Raw genomic sequence first — 21,840 nt, 5'->3', positions numbered from 1 at the left:
CGGATCCGCCCTTGCCTGATGCACGTTTTTGTTTGTTTGAAGTTTGCTTGTTTGTTGGGGTGTTGGGGTGTTTGCTTGTTGTTTAAAATATTTTTTGGTTTTCATGCTATTAAAAAGATATTTTATGCATATATATGCATTCAATTCCATTGCCAATTTATGTGTAGTGGTGGTGCTGATGCAAATGTCGAAAGAAGTGTTGACATTATTAGCAAAAGATTATTAAAGGATGATTAAAAAACAGGTTGAAATTTCAACTCATACATTTTACGCCAAAAAAACTATTTGATTCACTTTGTATCATCATAAACATATATATATATACAGCTGTACATATCACCAGCCGACGATATGTTCAAAGTGAACGACTCTGTTTATGTAGTAGAATGTTTTTTAAGGAATGTTTTAATAACTATAAGTTAATGATATCAATTCTTGTCTTCTTCGGTTTTATAAATGAAAATGAATCATATTACCTGATGTTAAGTATCGTTGCATTGGCGAGTTATGTGGAGAATTTCTAAGTACAGGGCGAGGCTAGTCGTATTAACATGGATTAACTCAAACCTCAAATTGCACCAGGGCTATAGAAACATTAGGGATCATTAGAAAAAGCACGCAAGCGGGATACGTACGTACGCGGCTCGAAACAAGCCTTTTCAGTCACCATTCTGTGTGATAATTTCACCAGATTTACATAACACATTTAAATATTTTGAGGTGAAATGTACATTGCCGATTGCGTACCAGACCTTGACCAGGTAAAACAAACAACGCCAAATGTTGACGTAATAGGCGACTAGTTTGCGAGCGCATGATACTTGGCGGTCCCTAATTTCGATGGAGCAGCTACACAATCGACAATTTTGTGGGGAAAAAATCCATTGTGGGTCCAGACGTCACTAGCCTTTTCAACATTTGTAGGCAATAACACCCCGCCGCCCGGCCGCGAATCATTTTTCCCCAAGCGACATCCGTTTCCCATCTTCTGATTGGTCCATTACATGCATATGCATATCTAATGCCTTGTTCTCCACAACACAAACCCAAGATCCATTAATGCAACTTTACTGACTGCATTGAATCGCACATGTATTTTGTTGGTATTGTCTGTTAGGGCCTACACACTTTTTTTGCTACCATTACGGCATTCCTACGTGTATAGGATAACCAGCAACCAAAACTGTTGTGGGTTTTTGTGTCCCTGAACTTATGACAAGGAACTATAGGCATAAGTTCGCTCCACAACAAAGTTTAATTTGAACCGCAAACTATTTTTATTCTCTGTTACACCATTCCTACCATTACGGCATTCCTACGTGTAGGAAAACCAGCAACCAAAACTGTTGTGGGACACAAAAATGTGTCCCTGAACTTATGACAAAGAACTAGGCATAAGTTCGCTCCATAACAAAGTCATATGTCCTTTCTATAACCAACCGCGCATTGCAAATGCGTGCACCCTGCATGCGTGTATTTGCGCGAAGTTCAATTGACCATACTGGCTCTTTGAATTAGGCCCCCAAAAAAGTCTCCGGTTTCTGGTATGGAGCTTGTCCAAAAAGTGGTGCGGCGACGCGGCTTTTTTTTTTTTTTTACCTGACTTTTTTGCTCCAAATGTAGACTGATGACTGCAAATGGTGCCCGACTAAACTTAGTGCAAATATATGAAGTTCAGAGAGGCCACATAAAGCTTATTCTCGATCATAACCCCATCTAAAAACACGTGAAAATTGTGCAGCAGCAGAATTCCAGTCAAACCAGTGAGTTTGGCGGTTTTTAGACATCATCTTTCATTGAAAAAAAACCTTTTTCATTTTGCCGACGCGCATGGCTACGGCGACGCGCGCGCATACCAGAAACCGGAGACTTTTGTTTTTGGCCTTAACTTAAATGACTCCAAATAATAGTTACTCGACTCTTTGAAATGGATGACCTACACAGGAAGCCGTTGAATAAAAAAAATTCCAGTGTGGTTTAGAAAACAATTTTAGAACGTTTTTGTGTGCAATTATTGAGCAGAATTTTGCCAATCTTTGTAATTTCAGAATGCTTTCCCCGAGAATACCCAGCTTTTCTACTTTTTTCAACAAAGTCTAACAAAATTATATTTTCCCAGAAATGGCCATGCACGACTTTTCCATTTTTTTTTTTAATTGAAACCCAGTTTTGTATGCGTTACTCGTCAAATAATCTCCAGAAACTCAGCCCAAATGTGCAGTCTTCAACCGCGCCCGCCTCATATAGTGTGATTGGGACTCGACTCGCGTGCACAGCAAATTAAGATGGCAAACAATTCGGTTCACCCACTTCCTATCGACCCTTCCAATACTCTTTTTTTCTAACTCAAAAACTACTGAGCACCTCTCGCTCAAATCGACTAATCAGTTCAGAAATTCCTTAGCAATCCAGCCATACTCTTTACTTGGCCCAAAACAGTGATAATGTGTACGAATTAAAGCAATTTATGACAAAATGGTACCGAAAACAGTTGCATTTTTGTATACGTGCATGTATACACAAGTGCAACTTTTTTCGGTACGATAAATTGCATAATTTTGTACACATTATCAGCTGCTTTTGGGCCAAACTTGAATTTCTGTACTGATCAGTCGTACTTTGACCAAGATGTGCCCAGTAGTTTTTGAGTTAGACAAACAAGTATTAAGCGGGGACTTAATTCTTCTTTTGTTGAGTGTACTAAAACCGTGTTCACGAGTCGGCCATATTAAATTGAAAGCGAGGTAAAATCTTCATTTTGGAACTTGCGAAGAGAAATGAAAGCAACAAATTAATACCAGTCTGCTCTTATGAATAATTTAAAATTTGTGATTAATTATACGCTCATGTTTTAAGCCACATTTAAAAAACAAAGTGAAAGTGAAGCTCCAATTCTTAAATAGTCTGGCACCATCCAATTCAACAGTTCACAATTTATAAAATACATTCAGGGAACACGACCAAAATGGCTTCCTCGTGAGCAAGGCCCTTTATATCGTGTTGACGATTACAGATTTCTGCATACTAATTCAATACATTTATAGCCAATATGCATAAAGAAGCATCAATATTAAGTGCTTGAAATTGTAGCACAAACAGTAGCTTAGCCAGCTTTTGGTGTGTGGGGGGGGGGGGGGGGGGGGGCAACCGCACATCCGCGACGAAATGTAGGCATGTGTTTTTTTCTCCGGACACTTGGCCTCCGTTAAATCAAAAAGTGGGGGGGGGGGGGGGGGCGGCCGGATGGTACCCATCTTCAAAGGGGGGGGGGGGCTCTTCAAAACTGACCATTATTATGCATACTGGGGAATTTTATTATTCTGGTTTATTCATATAAAAACACGAGGTAGGCAGCCACAAAAGAGTCGCTGATATAACCACGTTTACACTTTACAGGAATTAAAAATTGTAAAATAACAGTTAAAAGGAGTAGAAGCTTAAAATTACAACAAAGTATAGGATCATGTATACAGCACAAAACAGCACAATATTAAAAAAAAACTTATTTGTAAACTTTTTAAAAAAATTCAAAATTGAATACAGATCATTCAGGGAAGATGGTCTAATAAGAAGTACTCACTTGCACCTACATATGAATATATGCCGATTTTCACGGCGCATTGTAATAGTTTTTGAGCTGGTTTTCATTTTTTGGGTTAATGTCATAACTCGCTAAACCATTTATGTAAATATTTACTGAAAATTTTCATTTATGTAAATATTTACTGAAAACAAAATTTTGTCCACTAAAATCCGCCGGGGGGGGGGCCGTCCACTCGCTAGTGGACAAACAGCATACTCACTCATAGATACTCTACGACACTTTTCGTAATTATAAAGCCCACGAGGAAAAGATTACGTGTCTTTAGATTGAGCAAGTGGCGTGGAGCCCCTAAATTCCCAGAAGAGGATTCAACGAAAACAGGAATGTAGTCATGAGAGGGATGATTTTGCTAATTCCCATCACCCTACGGATTGATATTTAATAACCTCGTGTTCCCATCATTCTCAAGGTCTTCCTACCCCCCCCCCCCAAAAAAAATGAAACCAGTTTATTATTTGTTTTAAGTGACGTCGCAATAAAGGCATGCACTGCGTACACCAGCACCCTCTTTTCCTTAAAAAAATAGTTAAAGTTGTCAGAAATGAATAGCCTCAGATCTCACTACAGCGAGTCTAGACCCCCCCCCCCCCCCACAACAACAAGGGGGGACCAATGTTTTTCTTGGTCCCCCTTCCAATATTGTGTTCTGGATCCGCCCTTAACCTTCTCTAGTTTGGGTTGGAGAGTACCCTGATAACATCTAGCTACATCTGGGAGATCTGGAACTACGAATACCTTATAGTGTGATCATTCTGGGCATGCATAGATTTTAACAAAATATGAATCTGGTTTTGTGCTGGCGATTGTGTTCAATAAAAATAGGGGCGTTTGACTTAGTTTTGAGGCATGGAAACTTGTCTGGCAATTTAATCAAATCAGAAATATACGCTAGAATTTAGATAGATTTCAATGTGTCACTGTCTGCACAATAATTTACAGAACACACACCACCTCTCTCCGGCTGACTTCTATCACTGACTTCAATCGATGTTGTCCTGGTCTATTTATAATTATGACTATATATATGACTTCCGGTAAGCGGGAGGAGGTGCATTGGAGGGATCTTAATAGTTTTGTAAACCATTTTTTTTTGGGGGGGGGTTACAACGTTGGACATAGGGGCCGCCCGATAGTCCGAAGGTCCGATAGTCCGAAGGTTCATTTATCTGAAGGGTTCGAAAGTTCGAATTTAGAATAAGGTTAATCAGTCCGAAGGTTCAATAATCCGAAACGAAAACAAGGTTCAATAGTCCGAAGGTTCATTATTCCAAATTGACAATAAGGTTCGATAGTCCGAAAAGACTATAGTCCGAATCGACAATAAGGTCCGACAGTCCGAATCAACAGTAAGGTCCGATAGTCCGAAGTGTCATACTGACGAACCGTATTGTCCATTCAGACTATCGAACCTTATTCTCAATTCGGACTATCGAACCTTATTGTCAATTATGACTTTCGAACCCTACCGTATATTCAGACTATCGAACCTTTAATATCATCTATTCGGACTATCGAACCTTATTGTCGATCCGGACTATCGAACCCTATCGTCTATTCGGACTATCGAACCTTACCTTATTCTATTTTCGGACTAATGGGCCCTTCGGACTATCGAACCTTCGGATTATCGAACCTTCGGACTATTGAACCTTCGGACTAACGAGCCTTCGGACCAATGAGCCTTTGGACTAAAGAACCTTTGGACTATCGAACCTTCGGACTATCGGGCTGTAACTGTTGAACTGTTCAAGTGAAATGACACAAGGGTATTTTATGCGCTATACATACTCCCGAACCTGGGCAAAGTAGGAATTTCGTGAAATTTTCATTTAATTTGCCATAGAAAAAGGGGTGTTAAAATCACCCAAGTTTAGGCCCCCAAAAAACCATACTCGGTCTCTGGTCAGCGCGCGCGTCGATTTTAATCATGCGCGTCAACCTTTTTTCCCTTCAAATTAACACGGAAGCTACAACAGCGCCCTCTATTGCCGCGTCTCCCTAAATTTTTGTACCAAGGAGCACCAAGGAATGGGGAAATTGCACCAAGGCAAATGATAAAGGGCACCAAGGCAAATTATGGAGGACACCAATGTATAATGAGGACACAAAAAAGCAAAAATAGTACCCACCTTGTACTGTACAATACAATACTTGTCTGTTCAATACAAGCTTGAAAAAAAAAAGCCACCAAAAAAAAAAAAAAAAAAAAACCAAAACGCGTCGCCGCATCAATTCTAGACTTGGCCAAGTCTGGGTTGCGCTCAGTCTGTGCCTATTATAGTAAATCCATTCACAGCGCATATCGCATACTTACAGTACATAACGCGCGCCCTCATGCGTCGAATCCGGACCATCATGTTAAAAACGTACATGTACATGTTATTTTCAAGTGGAATTGCTACATGCACACACATGTACGTATAATACGCGTATTGTACAATGTACATACAGTGTGTGCGCATTGTTTTACGGTGTGGACGGTAATTCTGTCCCCCGGTAAAAGTGTCCGGGGGGACAGAATTACCTAGGTAAAAGTGTCCCCCCTGTCCCGTTAATTGTGTCCCCCTCCAGGTAATTCTGTCCCCTCCAGTTAATTCTGTCCCCCCTGGTTTTGCACGCATAAGTTGTTATACTGATGTTATTACAATAAATTCAGCGCACAGGTATACATTTTTAGATTTGTCCACCCTTCATGAATAATTATCAAAATGAAATTAACGTTTAGATGTTTATCAACCGATCTATGTTTCTGCAAGAAGGCACGCGTAGTAATACTCAACCTATCGCTAGCGCGCACGTGCATCAGCCGCCGATACACGTGTGACTCTCATGGCGGACTTCAATGAGGATAATTGGCAAAATTATACGCGACACGCGTCACCGCGCCGCAGGCCTGCTGCTGGTGCAATCACTGAGGTGGAACGCACGCTGAAGTGTACCTTGTCACTGCTTGTCGGGGTTCTGGAAAGACGTAAACTAAGTGATTTTTGCTACTTTCTTTTTTAAATTAAGATACCGACTTAAAGCAATTCCGACTTGAGTCAAGTCTACATCAATTCCGGTGTGGTAATTCTGTCCCCCGGTAAAAGTGTCCGGGGGGACAGAATTACTTAGGTAAAAGTGTCCTCCCCGGCCCGTTAATTCTGTCCCCCTCCAGGTAATTCTGTCCCGCCCCCGGGTTTTTTTGTCCCCCTCTTTTGAAACCCGGAAGGCCAGTTCTCTTTATTGCTTTTATGAATTCACTCTACAACGTATACATTTTGGACTTTTAGTCTGCCCTTCATAATTTAATTTGGTCTATTAGATAATATGTGAACACAATGTTTTGATTCGGAGTACGGTGAAATCTATCGCAATTCTACCGCGATAGGCCAATACAGCGGCGATGCATGGCGATGGCCCTCGTCTCATTGATACAACGCCTACTTGGATTGGTCTGTGTTCCCATCCTAGCGCGTAACGAAATTTCCTATTGGATGAATTTCCATTGTAGAGGGAGACGCGTATGTACACGTGTGATAATCACTGCCACAAATCTTGCAGCATGTACTGGCGCGACGCGACACGCTGCTGTTCCATACTGCATGGGGACACATTTACCAGGGGGACACTTTCACCGTTGGGCAGGGGGAAATTTTTACCTGGAGGGGGACAAATCTACATAGGTAAAAGTGTCCCCCGGACATATTTACCGGGTCATGAGCCGGTAAATGCGTCCGAGGGACACATTTACGAGGGGGGACAGAATTACCTGTCACACCGGAGCTTCGGTCTGACCAGAGACCGAATTTTTTTTTTTTTGGCCATTTCGCCCGGAAAAATCTCATTTTGACCCAAAAAGGGGTCTTTTGACCAGGAAAAGTGTCGCATTACTAACACATTGTCGTAAAAGTTGGTATCTGAAATTTCTATGCAAAACCCCCTACACCGGGGGTTTGTGTAGAAAATATCAGACAGTTAATTATTACTCCCCATCAAGTTCAATTAAATTCGGCAGCGACCGCAAGCCCCATTTGAAAAAAAAAAGTTGAGACCGGATCGAGGTACCAACTTTTACGACAACGTGCTGGTAATGGCCGGACAATGCCGGCAGAAAACAATTTTTTGGAGGGGCGGGGGGGCAGTTTTGTTTGTCCCCGAATAAGCCAAAAATTCCGCCCAATATAAAATATGAAAGCTAGAAGGTTTCAAACGTATTGCTTTAGTTGAGTTTGTAGGTGGTGTACGTAGTGTACATTTTCAAGAATAAAACTCGTTTGGCCAACCCACAAAGAGTGCCGATAACGTCATTATTATTACAGCGATTATAACAACGATATCCGACTGGCGCGAATCGAACTACAGAGGCCGCAATTAATTCGCGTTTGATTGTGCAGAGTGAGAATTTCTACGCGAGCTCATTAGCATAAAATGTGACCCCACAATTTCTTTTGAAAACGGAGACCGTTTGGCTTTAAAATTGATGGAATTATGTATATATGTCCAAGAATCATCTCCCTGGATTTTGGACTTCCATTTGGGGGCAGGCTTGATAAAATTACGGTTGCAAAGTGGGTCATATTTGCCCGAGGAAGTGGAAGGATGCCACTTGCAAAATGGCTGCATGCAGGCTTGGGAACCTGTATCACACCCTGGCACGATAGCTAAGGCCAGCCTTAACCCTAACGGAGGAGCCCTAACAGATCATAACCCTAAACGGTGTTGGCAACCCTAACAGATCGTAATAACCCAAACGGAGGGTTACCCTGATGAAACGTAACCCTAACTGGAATGGTTTGGGGGGGGGGGGGGGGGTTGGGGGGGGGGGGTTGGTTGGGGGGTTACTGTTGAAACTTCGTGCGCTATGGTGGGGTGCATGGGCGTCGCGAGGGGGGGGGCGCAAGGGGGGCGCTTGCCCCCCCCCCCCTGGAAAAGCAAAGGAAGAAAGAAAAAAAAGAGAAAAGAAAGAAAAGAAAAAGAGGCGCGAAGTCATAGTGGTGTAAATTTAATGAGTCGGGGGGGGGGGCAAAATGTCCATGCCCCCCTCTAAAACTGATAAATCGAGAATTTGTTGAGAAATACAAGAATTTTGGGGGGAAAATATGTTTTGCCCCCCTCTAGAAAAAAATCGCCCATGGTGGGGTGGGTGGGTGGGGGACGGATCGGGGGATATCCATTAAAGACAATGAACCTGCTATATATAATCTTCAGTGACGATGAAACAATTCCTCCCCATCCTTGGAGATATTTGCTTTCCAAAATAACCACGCCCACCCCACAAAAAGGAAGTAAATATTCAAATAATAAACAAAAACCATAGAAATCAAGCAAACAAAATATAGATTAATGCTCTCGTGTGCTCACCCAACAACCCATACACCCACATACACTTTGGCAAAAATAGAATTGTATTAAATGATGCTAGCGTCTTTCCGAAGCCCCCATTACTAACACATTGTCGTAAACGTTGGTATCTGAAATTTCTATGCAAAACCCCCTTCACCGGAGGTTTGTGTAGAAAATATCAGACAGTTATTTATTATTCCACATCACGTTCAATTAACTTCGGCAGCGACCGCAAGCCCCATTTGAAAGAAAAAGTTGAGACCGGATCGAGGTACCAACTTTTACGACAACGTGCTGGTAATGGTTTTTGACCCAGAAAAGGTTCAGGCCCTATGACCCGGATACCGTGTCGACTCTGTACCAGGACCTTTTAGAGTGTACGATTCCTACATTGCGCCACTACTGAACCTTGGCAAAATGGCAGTTTTGTTTATTTTGGTGTACTTTGCGGCGATAAGTGTTGAAATTCCCACTTTGCCCTGCATGGGCGTTGCGAATTTACCCAGATTCCCACATTGCGTGATGACACTCTTTTACCGTCACCGTTGCGATGGTACATTATTTTGGATTGGTCTATTTATTTTTCAATGTTTTCAAAGGCGTCCTTGCAAGAAGCCTTGAGAGCTGGTTATTTATGCATTGTGTAGCTATTTCCATTTCAAAGGAATCCTGGGGAATAAGCACCAGGGCTATGCAACCTTTCAATAGAATTTGCATTGATCTTTGAGATCATGCAACGTTTCAATATAATTTGCATAATGGCCTTTGATCAGCTTATTGAAAAGGCCTTGCTCGAAATTACTCTTCGCATAGTAGGATTGCTGTTCAGCAGAGAAGCACGCACGTAAGGTACGAGTTCTACAAACTCTCATTCAACTGAAGTAAGTGGCGAATCTGTATGTATATACAAAATAGGCACAATAGTTATAGGAGGTAGGCCTATCGAATGTCAAGCCTAGTCTGGGTATCACCCGTTATCCACGGAGCCAAGTCTTCAGTATAACGTCTGACATATCAAGCATGCAGATTTATGCGATCTCGCGCCTCAGCTATTGGGAGTCGAGTTTACTAAATCGTGACAACATTTCATTTCCAATTCGGGACTAAATGTTTGATTGGTCAATTCCGATGCAGTGTTTTGTGATGCCACAACAGCTAGCCGGGCGCGTGCCGCTTAACATAATTAATACAGAGTGCGTGACCACAGCCTTTGTTGCTGTGTCTGGGTGTTTTTTTTAATCCATTTCCTCGTTCCTCGTGCAATCGTTACTACTAGTACTGTCGAGCGCAAACTTGCTACTTGCGCAACTTTCAAAGTTGCGCAATCTGATTTTAGCAAAATTGGGCAAAATCAGATTTGTATGAAAAGTCAAAAGTTGTTAGGGGTTAACCTTGCCAAATTAGGGCAAAATCAGATGTTTCTGGAAAATTGCAGATTGAAAGGGGTAGACCTTGTTTTTTTTAAGCGGAATTGGGAAAAATCAGATGTTTATTGAAAATTGAAGATTGTAAGGGCACTTGAAACTTGCGCGCGCAAATTTCAAAGTTGCGCAAGTAGCAAGTTTGCGCTCGACAGTACTAGTAATAACGATTGCACGAGGAACAGCGTGCGCGCGAAGGTTTATTAGTCAGACCCTATTTATATCTAACAGTACGTCTAGATTCCAGACTAGCTGCTACAACTCCCCAGTTCATTAGGAATTTTACTGAAAGGTATGCGACAAGGTATGCAATAAAATTCACGACATTGCAAACAAATTCGCATACGTGTGCGCACATATTCGCGAATTGTTTTCACGACATCGCATACGTGTGCGCACATATTCGCGATTAATTTCACGACATCGCATACGTGTGCGCATATATTTGCGATAAATTTCGCGACATCGCATACGTGTGCGCACATATTCGCGATAAATTTTGCGACATCGCATACGTGTGCGCATACATTCGCGATAAATTTCGCGACATCGCATACGTATGCGCACACGTTTGCGATATGCGATGTCCCTTCAGGGCCACCATAGAAAAACGTGTATGCTTACATGTACACGTATAGTTTGACTTTAGAAAGACCAAAAGCTGAGAGTAACTTGCTTGTAGCCATGTCGTGAATGGTGAGGCAGTATAGAAACGATCGATTCATTTTAAGAGAAGTGACTGACTAGAGTTGAGTGAGTCTTTGCCCGTTGGAACTCGAGTCTAGTTGTGTCGAGTCGCCAAAATGGGACTCGAGTCCGGCTCGAGTTATTACACCTCAGACAAAGAAAACATCGTTACCTCAGGGTTACACGGCTCAAACCTCAAAGTGAAGCTGGGCTGTGGATCTGATTTTGGACTCTCATTGTTAAAACCAATCCCCAAACTATTTTCAATAGAATTCACAATCACATTCGGGGGTTTGCGGTGTTTCAAAATGTAATATACACCATACACAGAATTTTGTGCCGATCAATCGTTGGGCCGTATCGTCAGTCCGACGCCTCATCATCAGCATGTGGTTGCGAAGGGCGATTTCTAAAGGTTTACACTTTATTTTGAATGAAACTACAAAAGCCTCACGAATATCAATAATGTTCCTATCCATTATGGTGTGCAGTTTGCATAAAATCCTCCTTTACGAGTTCTTAATTGATAAATATCACCCTTTTCCCCGGCTTCCATGGGTCGATACCGAGACTCCCAGCAAAGGCTCGCCGAGTGACGCCAGTGACGCTAATGAATATGCTAATATTCGATCGTCCATTGTGTTGCCGGGCCGAAATTGGTCAACCGTAGCGCCTATTGTGCTATAGGAAAACCAAACACGTGGGTTTAGTAGGCAAAAAATCCTCGTCGAAATTTTCCATTGCAGGTTGAACACAAGCGTTCGCATCAACAGATAAAGCTGAAATTCGGAATATAGTTAGATGATATAAGACAAGTGTTCAATTACATGTACTCGTGAAATAACAACTTGAGTAGATTCCTACAAATTGTGATAAATACATATATTTGGGGAAGTTTTCGAACGATTTCTTCCCGACTTGAAGGTCTGATTTACCAGTAACCAGTGTTGACGTTTCGGCATCGATGACAGCGATTTTTCTTCTTCCGTTATAATTTAACATTTCAATCATACCGAACCTAGTTTCTGAGAAACACAACGTTCAAAAGGTCATGTTTTGGGGTTCATGAATTTCAATGCTCTGTTACAGCGTCTTAGTACGTAATTGGATAAGCTTTATTTGACAACGACAGACGCTTTGCCTTTGCAAGCTGTCATTCGCCTCATAATTCCAAAAAGTCGGACTTATATAAGAGGCGTCGACTTCATTAGGTCCGACGCCTCTTATATAAGTCCGAATTTTGGAATTATGAGGCGTAGGATTTATGAGGCCTTGAACTTAGGGAATCGGCATCACAACTCCGACGCCTCACAAGTCCGATGCCTCATATTTTCGACAACGGAAAATACGTGTTCCGGATTTATAAGGCGTCGGACTTATGAGGCGTCGACCCTATAATGGGGCGTCGGACCTATGAGGCGTCGGACCTACATGTATGGGGTGTTGGACCTATGAGGCGTCGGACTTATGATGCGTTGGGGCATCGGACCAATGAGTCATCGGACTTAGAGGCGTCGGACTTATGAGGCGTCGGACTTATGAGGCGTCGGACTTATGAGGCGTCGGACTTATGATGCGTCGAACTTATGAGGCGTTGGACTTATGAGGCGTGGCGGACTTATGAGGCGTCGGACTTATGAAGCGTTGGACTTATCTTAATTGGATGTCATTTGCTGAAAGAGTAGAGTATAAAAAGGCTATTCTTGTTTGCAAATGTATAAACAAATTACTCCTTTGTATATGACAAATATGTTTACACCACTTATTCAGATTCGTGAAACGAGACAATCCTCTGATATGGCTTTGAGGATTCCTTTTGCAAAAAAACCCCCAATGTTATGCCTCAAGCTTTGCTGTATCTGGTACAATCATCTGGAATAACTTACATGTGCAGTTGAGAACCATGACTTCACTAGCCTCATTCAAATCTGAACTACGTAAAACGTTCAGTCAGTAATAATATTTCTGCAAATAATTATTTGTGTATTTGCCGCTGATTTCTCTGATTATACAAATCTAGATATGTGCTAATCTACGGAGTTAAACAAACTTGGTTGCCATAAAAATAAGATAATAAGGAGCCGGATGGGAATTTCCCCGTGTTTTCTCCCAAAAAGGTTTTCGCGGGGTTTTCGCCCCTCCCGTAATCAGCGAATATAGTTACAGCAATATTTTTTTCTTTTCTTGATGTTACAGTTGGCGCACGGAGCTTATAGCTGTAACGCAACTCGAGCATTTTATCCAATGGGCGCTCGTAATCAGTGGTGCACGTGCGTGTATGACGTTTTTACGAACGAACCGGATTATTAAAAATAAAAAACCAAATCAAAAAATCTTTATTATATCCCACTGGGGTAATATAAAATGCTCGCATACAATAACAACATCGACACATTATAAAACACAGTTTCATAATTTATGCTGTGTCCACTAACGGCCGCGACTCCCCAAAAATCCTTCCTGTTTGTTTTATAATTCTATCTATGCGGTCTTTTTCACATTTCCCAACATTTCCACCCCAACATATTAGACAGTAGCCCCAAACACTAGCAACCACAGTGTCATAAAAAGTTGCCAGAATTCTACGATCAACATAGAACAAATTTAGTTTCCTGAGGAAGAACATGCGAGAATTATTTTTTTTTACAATGAAATCCACATGTTCATGCCAACTGAATTCATTGTCAATTACGGCACCCAGATATTTGTAACATGTGACAAGTTCTACAACACTGCCTTTCAAGGTAACAGGTTCTAGAAGGCGACGTGACTTCCAATAATCTATAACCATTTTTTTTGTTTTAGAGACATTTAATTTGAAGTAATTCGAATCACAGTAGTTGACAAATTGTTGAAGTTGATTTTTATATAACTGCTCATCATCCTTACTAATCAGTCCAATCATCGCAGTGTCGTCGGTTAATTTAATTAATGGGCATGACATTTCAGAAGACAGACAATCTGATGTATACAACGAAAACAGGAAAGGAGCCAGAACTGTACCCTGTGGAGCGCCAGTATTTGAATATATCGAACTAGATGGCGTGCCAGCAGCATTCATTTTAACATACTGCGAGCGATTTGTCAAGTAGTTTAAAATCCAGGACAAAAGCGACTTCGGTACTTCACAGAGAGCGCAGTACTAGTAGGGCGACATCAGTCTGTGCGTACTGACTCTAGCGTTGGCGAAGGGCCGAATTTCACAGCAACAGGGGCGAATTTGCTAATTTGTCGGTTTTTTTCGTTTTCACGAACAGCCACGTCACTTAACTGATTAATTATGCAAAACTAATCAACCACTGTTTTTAAAGTTTGCTACAGTTAGGAAGATTAGAATCTCTTCTTTCCTCTTTTACCAAAATCTTGCACATTCTTTGTAAATTTACGTTTCATATTGTTAAATAAAAAAGGACAAACTTAAAACGCGATAATCTCGATTGTTTGTTTAGACGGTGAAGGACTAAATTCGCCTCTTCGTAAAGATGGCGACGAAATGTTCTCCCTAACCCCCCTTCCACTGCCCCAGGTCCGATATCGGGGTTTAGTAACATTTTTCATGACCCAGGGCCGGGTGTGGACTTTTTTGATCACTCCAGAAAGTGTTACCATTGACGTACTGAATGGACAGGCGATCACTAGTCTCCCCCCCCCCCTGTATGTATGTCGAAAATTGTCACTTAAATTTTGCCTGAGGGGTAGGGATATTGTCACTTCAAAAGTGACGTCTTGGGTGGGGCAGCACGGGGAAGGGAAAATGATAGGCGCAAACACTGAAATCGTCTTGATTCGTCATCAGCACCACGAACTGACACTCAAGTGCGCGTGAGTGCCCTGCACAAAACCGGGATATTTTGTGTTTCCCGAACTGACATCCTCCACAGTGCGGCACTTTTAGAGCGCACCCCGTACATTTTCTTAATTTCACCAATTAAAACGCTTTTAAATTAAAATTTTGTATAAGCACACAAGTATGCGGATGGAATAAATTCGTGTCCAATTTTTCAACCCGTTTTCTTCCGTTATGGATTGCCGCATCATGATTGGGTGTCAGTTCGCGAAAACGAAAATCTTCCTATAGGGCGTCAGTGTCAATGCGCGCGCGCACTACCGGTATACCAAGGGCGGATGGGGGGGGGGGGCCAAAGGGGGCTTCACAATAAAGGCAGACACTGAGTACACCACCATATTTTCCTCAAAAACATCGCACCACAGATCGCACCACAGAGCATCTAGAATCCAAACATTTTCGGGTCCCTGAAGCGGGCCCTGAACCCCACGCCATAATTTTTTTGGGACACACTTTTTGGGGACCAAATTTGTTTTTTGCCCCCCCCAAAAAAAAATTGTGTTCTGAATCCGCCCATGCAGTATACCGGGTGTCAGTTCGTGAAACCGAAATTGTTGATTACGAGGTTTTCACGAACTGACACCCAAAAATACGTGTACAGTTCGTGGTGCCGGTGACGAATAAATTGTTGTAGGCCCCCGTCACACATTCACGGTTTGGAGCTACGTACAGATCTCCACGGTTTGAAATTCGTGATAAACCGTGGGAGTACCGTATTCGTGCTTAGTACCTCCGTGGTTATCTGTCACCTTCCTTGGGTATTCGTGGAGGGGCTACGGAAGTTTCAAACTGTTCATAACTTCCGTGGTGAACCGTCATGAAAATTAATCCGTAGTACAACTAACTGTGAGACATGCGTAGGACAATTCGTGACTATTTGTAAATTTTCTTGGAGATTCGTAGCTCATTCGTGGTAGAAATATCTATGAAGTCGCTACAAATGTCTTACGGATACTCCCAGATGTGCTAGGGTTCTGCTAAGGTTATATACTAAGAATATCCACGTTTCATTTGTAGGAGACTGATCTTGGTGATCCGTGACCCAATCGCAGACAACCGTGGCATTAACGTCATTATTCTCAGTAAATACCGTCGATATTTTTCACCTCTGTATTCTTGATAAACCGTTGTATATTCGTAGAGAAACCGTATGACAGTCGTGGCTATCCGTCCTGAAACCGTAGTGCATTCTTATAAAGTCGATTTCTCCACGATTCTCGACGGTTCATCGTGATCAATTGATTCTGGGTAAACCGTGGATATTCGTTGCTCCAACCGTGAAAGTGTGACTGGGGCTTAAGGTACTGAATATCCCACTATACTCACACTAACATGCATGAATGTTTGGATTTGCCGTATAGGTAAAGTCGAGATCGTGAAACAGACGAAAACCGAAGAATATTCGCTGCACAGAAAAATGGTGAGCTTAAACTTTACTTTATAGTCAAGTTGCAGACGACAGAATGGCATTTCACGCCGACTTGAACTCTTGACCACTGTAAGGCCGTTGGGTCAATGAGGTAGGCATCATCCTCGCCACCGTGGCAGGTTGATCCTATCAGCGATCACAAAGCCACACTGAACTCTTTTTTTTCTTCGGTTTCCTAGAAGCAGTGGATCTATGAAGAACAATTGGCCATTGTACCCTTATGTACTGGCAAAGTAAACATGTTTAGCGTTTCACAGAGCTCCGGAATAATACATACGAAAATGCATAAAGAAGAAAGGAAGTACCTTTAAAAGGCATGTTTTGAATCGATTTAAGGGACTCCACAATAGACGGAAGCCATCTTGAAAAGTTTGCATTTTGGAAAATGCTGCTTGGTAGTCTCTGCAGCACGAGAACAAGGGGCCCCTTGGCTTTTTGAAAAGGCATGATTGTAAACATGTTTTTGTCCCTTTGCCTAATCATCGCTAGCTGTTTTCTTTTCTTTTCCAGTCTGGCGTAGCTCCCAACCAAGCGTTTAAAGACGCATACGATAGGGTTAAAAGTAAAGACCGGAAATGGTTCATCTCCAAAATCACTGGAGGCCAGACTGTCATCGAGTCGGAAGCCGAGGGCGGCGCCTACGCGGATTTTGTTCGTGATTTGACTGGATCCGGGGAACTACGTTTCGCCGTGTTCGATTGGCAGGAACGCAAAGACGATGGTCAACTTAAATCCAAGATGTTCTTCTTCTCTTGGTAAGATACGTTTGTCAGTCTTACAGAGGCCTGAGTTTCAAGGAAACGTTAATCATCACACTAAGGCAAAGCTTGATGACGAGTCGTTTCGTTTAATCCACATTCTTGTCATTATGATTGATGGAACTAACATCACGTGACATTTGTTATTGCTCCCATTCACGCCGCGGCTCACAAAGTATTAAGGCTCATACATATTCATGACCGAAAGTCGAATTCCCATTGGTCCATTCACCATCACGTGCCAAATGTTATTTTTGCTGTTTACCAAACGCGCGCGCGAGCATTGATGCACAGGCTAAGTACGCATGCGTAGTAGACTGTCGCACGGGTTACCCTTCGCTCGTACCCCCCCCCCCCCCGCCCTGCAAACAGGACGCTGGGATACTCTGATGAGCTTCACCAACCTCGTCTTTAGGGTGTCGAGCAGTACGCGCCCACCAGTACCTGCTCTCTCACCCTGGTATTGGATCATTTGCATGTGCAAGATTTTTGCACACGTATGCAAATGAGGAACAGTCTGGTGCCTGGATATGCGTTACACATTGGCGTTTGTTTTTGTATGCGGTGTCTGGGGTAAAAACAGAGTCAATTCGTAGCAGCGCGAGCACGGCGTGAGTTACGAAAACACGATTTTTGAAATCAAACTATTACGATCTTATTAAGACAACATGCAGTATCATATTTCATATTAATATGAGCAAATTGGAAAGGAAATTAGTATTTTCGAGAAGGCGTGGACGAATGATCGCGAAAACACGTACTGCACGTTGTGAATATATAGCACCAAGTACACGATAAAAATCCATTACTAGCCAATTGCGGTATCCAATCAGGATACAGGAAGAAAGTTTCCTATCCAGGGTTTACTATTGGAAACGTGGTTGGAAATAAAGTAAGCACTGGGGACGAGGTTGGAGCTTCACAGAATCTTTTGAAGGAAGTGGCCTATGACCTATGTATAAAGCATCTGGCTGCAGCTGTTCAAGATGATGGTGAAATTTCGTAAACTAACCGACCGTGGACATTTTCAAAAAAGGAGGGGGCGTCGGAGGTGGGGGTCGTCGGACATCTTCTAACACTATCGAGCGCTCTTTAAAGTAACACGCGCGTTGGGTGGGTATAAATTATTGAGCATCATTATTATTATCCCTCTACGACAATTGCTAGTGGGAATATTTCGCGAAATATACATTTCCGCATTGATTCTGGCCTCTTCTTTAAATGTTCCTCTTTTCTATCTATTTATTTCTTCGAATGGGGGGGGGGATAATTCAGTGGCCCATCCCCAGTTCAAAAAAGTGTTGGGGCAACCTCGACCCCAGGGTGTCGAGCAGTACGCGCCCATCACTACCTGCTCTCTCACCCTGGTATTGGATCATTTGCATGTGCAAGATTTTTGAACGCGTATGCAAATGAGGAATAGTCTGGTGCCTGCTTGTGCGTTACATTTGCGTTTGTTTTTGTATGCGGTGTCTGGGGTTAAAGCAGAGTCAATTCGTCGCAGCGCGAGCATAACGTGAGTTACGATTTATTTAATTAAATTATTGTTACGATCTTACCGAGACAACATATAGTATCACATTTCATATTAATATGAACAAACTGGGAAGGAAATTAGTTTTTTTGAGAAGGCTTGGACGAATAATCGCGAAAACACGTACTGCACGTTGTGAATAACAAAACCAAGTACACGAGAAAAATCCATTACTAGCCAATTGCCGTATCGAATCAGGATGCAGGAAGAAAGTTTCCTATCCAGGGTTTACTATTGGAAACTAGGTTGGAAATAAAGTAAGCACTGGGGACGAGGTTGGTGTTGGGGGTAATCCCACCCGGAATCTACGCCCTTTCTAACTTGTAAGTGGGGAAAGGTCTGGAATGTACAGGCTCAAGCGAGGTGTATCAATATTACCTAGGACCTAATGACGTAATGGCTTTTTTTTTGTTTTACATATGTGCCTCCTATGGGAGCGAAGTCGGGATGCCAGACGATTATAAGGACCGTCTACCACATAGGAAAGAGCACATGTAAACAACACGTCATTAGGTCTTGGGCCTATTATTAAGTATAGGTCAAACTGTGTGGAAAGTTTTCTATCCAGTTTTCCTAGCTGTATAGTACCCTAAGCTTATTTTACTGATCACGTGAAGCATAGTAAAATCATCAAGGAATAAGTCTTGTCTCAACAGGTCTATCATAAATTTTTCAAATTACGAACATAAATTCTACGGACTTTTTCTCTACCTATATTAAATGCTCCGGAAATACGTTTAATATTGTGCAGTCACAGTTTTTACCGCCCCACCCAAATGTGCTGGTGATAGTTCATCTCTTTGAAAATCTCATTTGGCAGAAAAATTTGTGATTAGGGGTCAACACTCGCATTACGGACGCCTAAACACCCCCAATGGTTGATTAAAGAGAGGTCAAAACGCGTTCCAGTCAAACAGCGACACTTTACCTGGCGTTAAAGAGGATCATGGGTAACTGCTGGGAGACATCTGCGTCATTTTATTTTTTTATATTACAATATAAAACCATAAGAACGGACAGTTATATCTGCCATAAAACAAAATGTAAACACTTTTCAGAGCTGCTTTTTGAAGTACCGTTTATCCAACTGGTGCCCCTTTTCTAAACGCCGTCGTTGCGGGCAGCAAACAGAATGTTATATAGCATGACGTCACACCACGTATTCTTATTATTTGCCTGTTATCCTGCTTAGTCCCCGCAGCTTTTGTAAATCACTCAGCACAAAACCTGCAAAGGTAGATTAAAAAACTACAAAAGGCCGCAGATGTCCCCCAACAGTCACTGTACTCTTTAAGACTGCATCCTTCCAATTTGTATGATTTGTATAATATCGTTACCAAACTTACAGCTCCTATGTCTCTTTTATTTTTTATTTATTTCTAGGATTCCTGCGAGTTGCAGCATAATGGTGAAGATTCCTTACAGCAGTAGTGCTGAATTGATGCAAGCTGTATGTCCGCATACGACCCATGTACATGCGGATACAATGGCCGATTTGGATGAAGACAAAATTGCAGCAATGGTTTAGGTCGTGAATTACAAATGTGGTTTTTTTCTAGTCTTCACAGACCATAAACAAACCTTTAAAACACATTATAGGACGAATAGACTTACTAATAACGAATGTTTGAGCACGTTAATGTATATTCCTTTTAATATTTCGCACACAGTTTATTTTGTTGTTATTTTTGTACTCTTTTTTTTTAATGTTACGCTTTCTAACTTCAAGTGACTAATGCTAGGTTAACTCCCCCCCCCCAGCTTTTTCCGCGATGGCCTTAACCATTTTTTTTCGCGACCCGAGCTGTTCTGACTTTTTAGCCTCCAGCCTTGCGCATCTTTTGATACCAACAACATAAAATTCGGACCACGGGTTGCCGCGCAGTGAAAAATCTTCCGATGCTACCCGCCGTGAAAACTGAATTTCCCCATATACGTATAGCGTATACACAGAGCAGAATTACCATTCGTGCATATAAATAATTAATTAGCCATAATTCCAAAACCCTTTGACCTATAGTCATCATATTTCTTGGGTATGTTTATGAATAGGTGTTCTCTGCATGTACCAAATTTCATAATTTTTCGTCACTCGATGGCCGAGATCTTGGGGGGGGGGGGGGGGGGGGGGGGCAGAATCCCCCGGCTGACAGGTGGTCAAAATAGCCCGGCCCTTTTAGGGTTAAGACATTCCCAATTTTTAAGTCGAATCACCGCGAATAACAATTCTTGAGTAAATCGGGGAATGGTTCTTGGTTGCCTCGGGATGCTTCTGTTACAAATACACAAAATCGGCATAATTCTTGAGTTATTCGTATGTTAGTCTTGACGAAATCGCTAAAATTCTATTTTATTCTGCACTAAATTGCAATCATTCCGTTTGGTTCGGTCTGATTCGGCTTCTATTTCGTACCTAGTTCTTGATTATTTTTGTTTCATTCTTAAGTTATTGTTACAACATAGCGAATCGGGGCTACTTTATCCTTATGCCATCGATAATTTTTATTCGGGATAGATTGGCGTTTCTCGTGGCAATAAGTTGGGAATGTGTGAACCTAGCATAATTGGTGTTCGCCTGTGCATGTCTTCAGAAACTATTAACAGTTTCATGATGCACATTAATACTAATACTACTACTAATAATAATCGGCTTAAGAACGCTCTTATTAGTAAACTAAATCACAGCGCTTACAGTATTATTATTAATACCCCTGATCATTGGGCCAACATTCCAAATACCATCTCAGCTCCCTGGGGAGTATACAGCTTGGATGCTGCCTGTTAGGCGCAGGCAAGCTTATTCAATCACAATAACCATCTCTGCCCTCACATGTACCCATTTACTCCTGGGTGGAGAGAAGCAATGAGTGACAAAGTGCCTTGCCCAAGGGCACACACACCATGACCCCAGCTGGACTCGAACCCATAACCCGCAGCTTTACCCACAGACCACGAATCCAGTGCCCTTAACGACGAGGCCACAGCACTCCACATTAGCATGATTCGAACTGCAAATGCACTTTACTTTGAAAGTACAAGGGTTATTGTTGTAGCTTACAGCACACATAACTGTATTTTGTTCCTGCACAAGTCTTATGGAAAATAAAATTGTATTTCTTTCTGTAGCAGCATTTACTAATTTGTTGACTGTGTTGTGGACGGGGAGGGGGAAAAAAACAATCTGAAAATCCGTACATTTTTAATGTGGCCTCAGACACTCAGGCGCCGTTTTTTA

General features: G+C 42.1%; 1 long non-coding RNA gene across 1 annotated transcript; it reads left to right on the top strand.

Annotated features, from left to right (window-relative positions):
• The first annotated feature begins 9,706 nt into the window (after positions 1-9,706).
• Positions 9,707-21,343, top strand: LOC119738734. Its single transcript, XR_005272497.1, has 4 exons — positions 9,707-9,810; positions 16,246-16,304; positions 16,824-17,068; positions 19,989-21,343. It is a non-coding gene; the product is annotated as an uncharacterized LOC119738734 (long non-coding RNA).
• The last annotated feature ends 497 nt before the right edge of the window (positions 21,344-21,840 follow it).

Source organism: Patiria miniata, unplaced genomic scaffold (assembly GCF_015706575.1).
Source record: "Patiria miniata isolate m_02_andy unplaced genomic scaffold, ASM1570657v1 HiC_scaffold_3, whole genome shotgun sequence".
In the NCBI taxonomy this organism is placed as follows: domain Eukaryota; kingdom Metazoa; phylum Echinodermata; class Asteroidea; order Valvatida; family Asterinidae; genus Patiria; species Patiria miniata.
The sequence above is the reverse complement of the archived record's forward strand: the minus strand, read 5'-3'. Positions and strand labels throughout refer to the sequence as shown.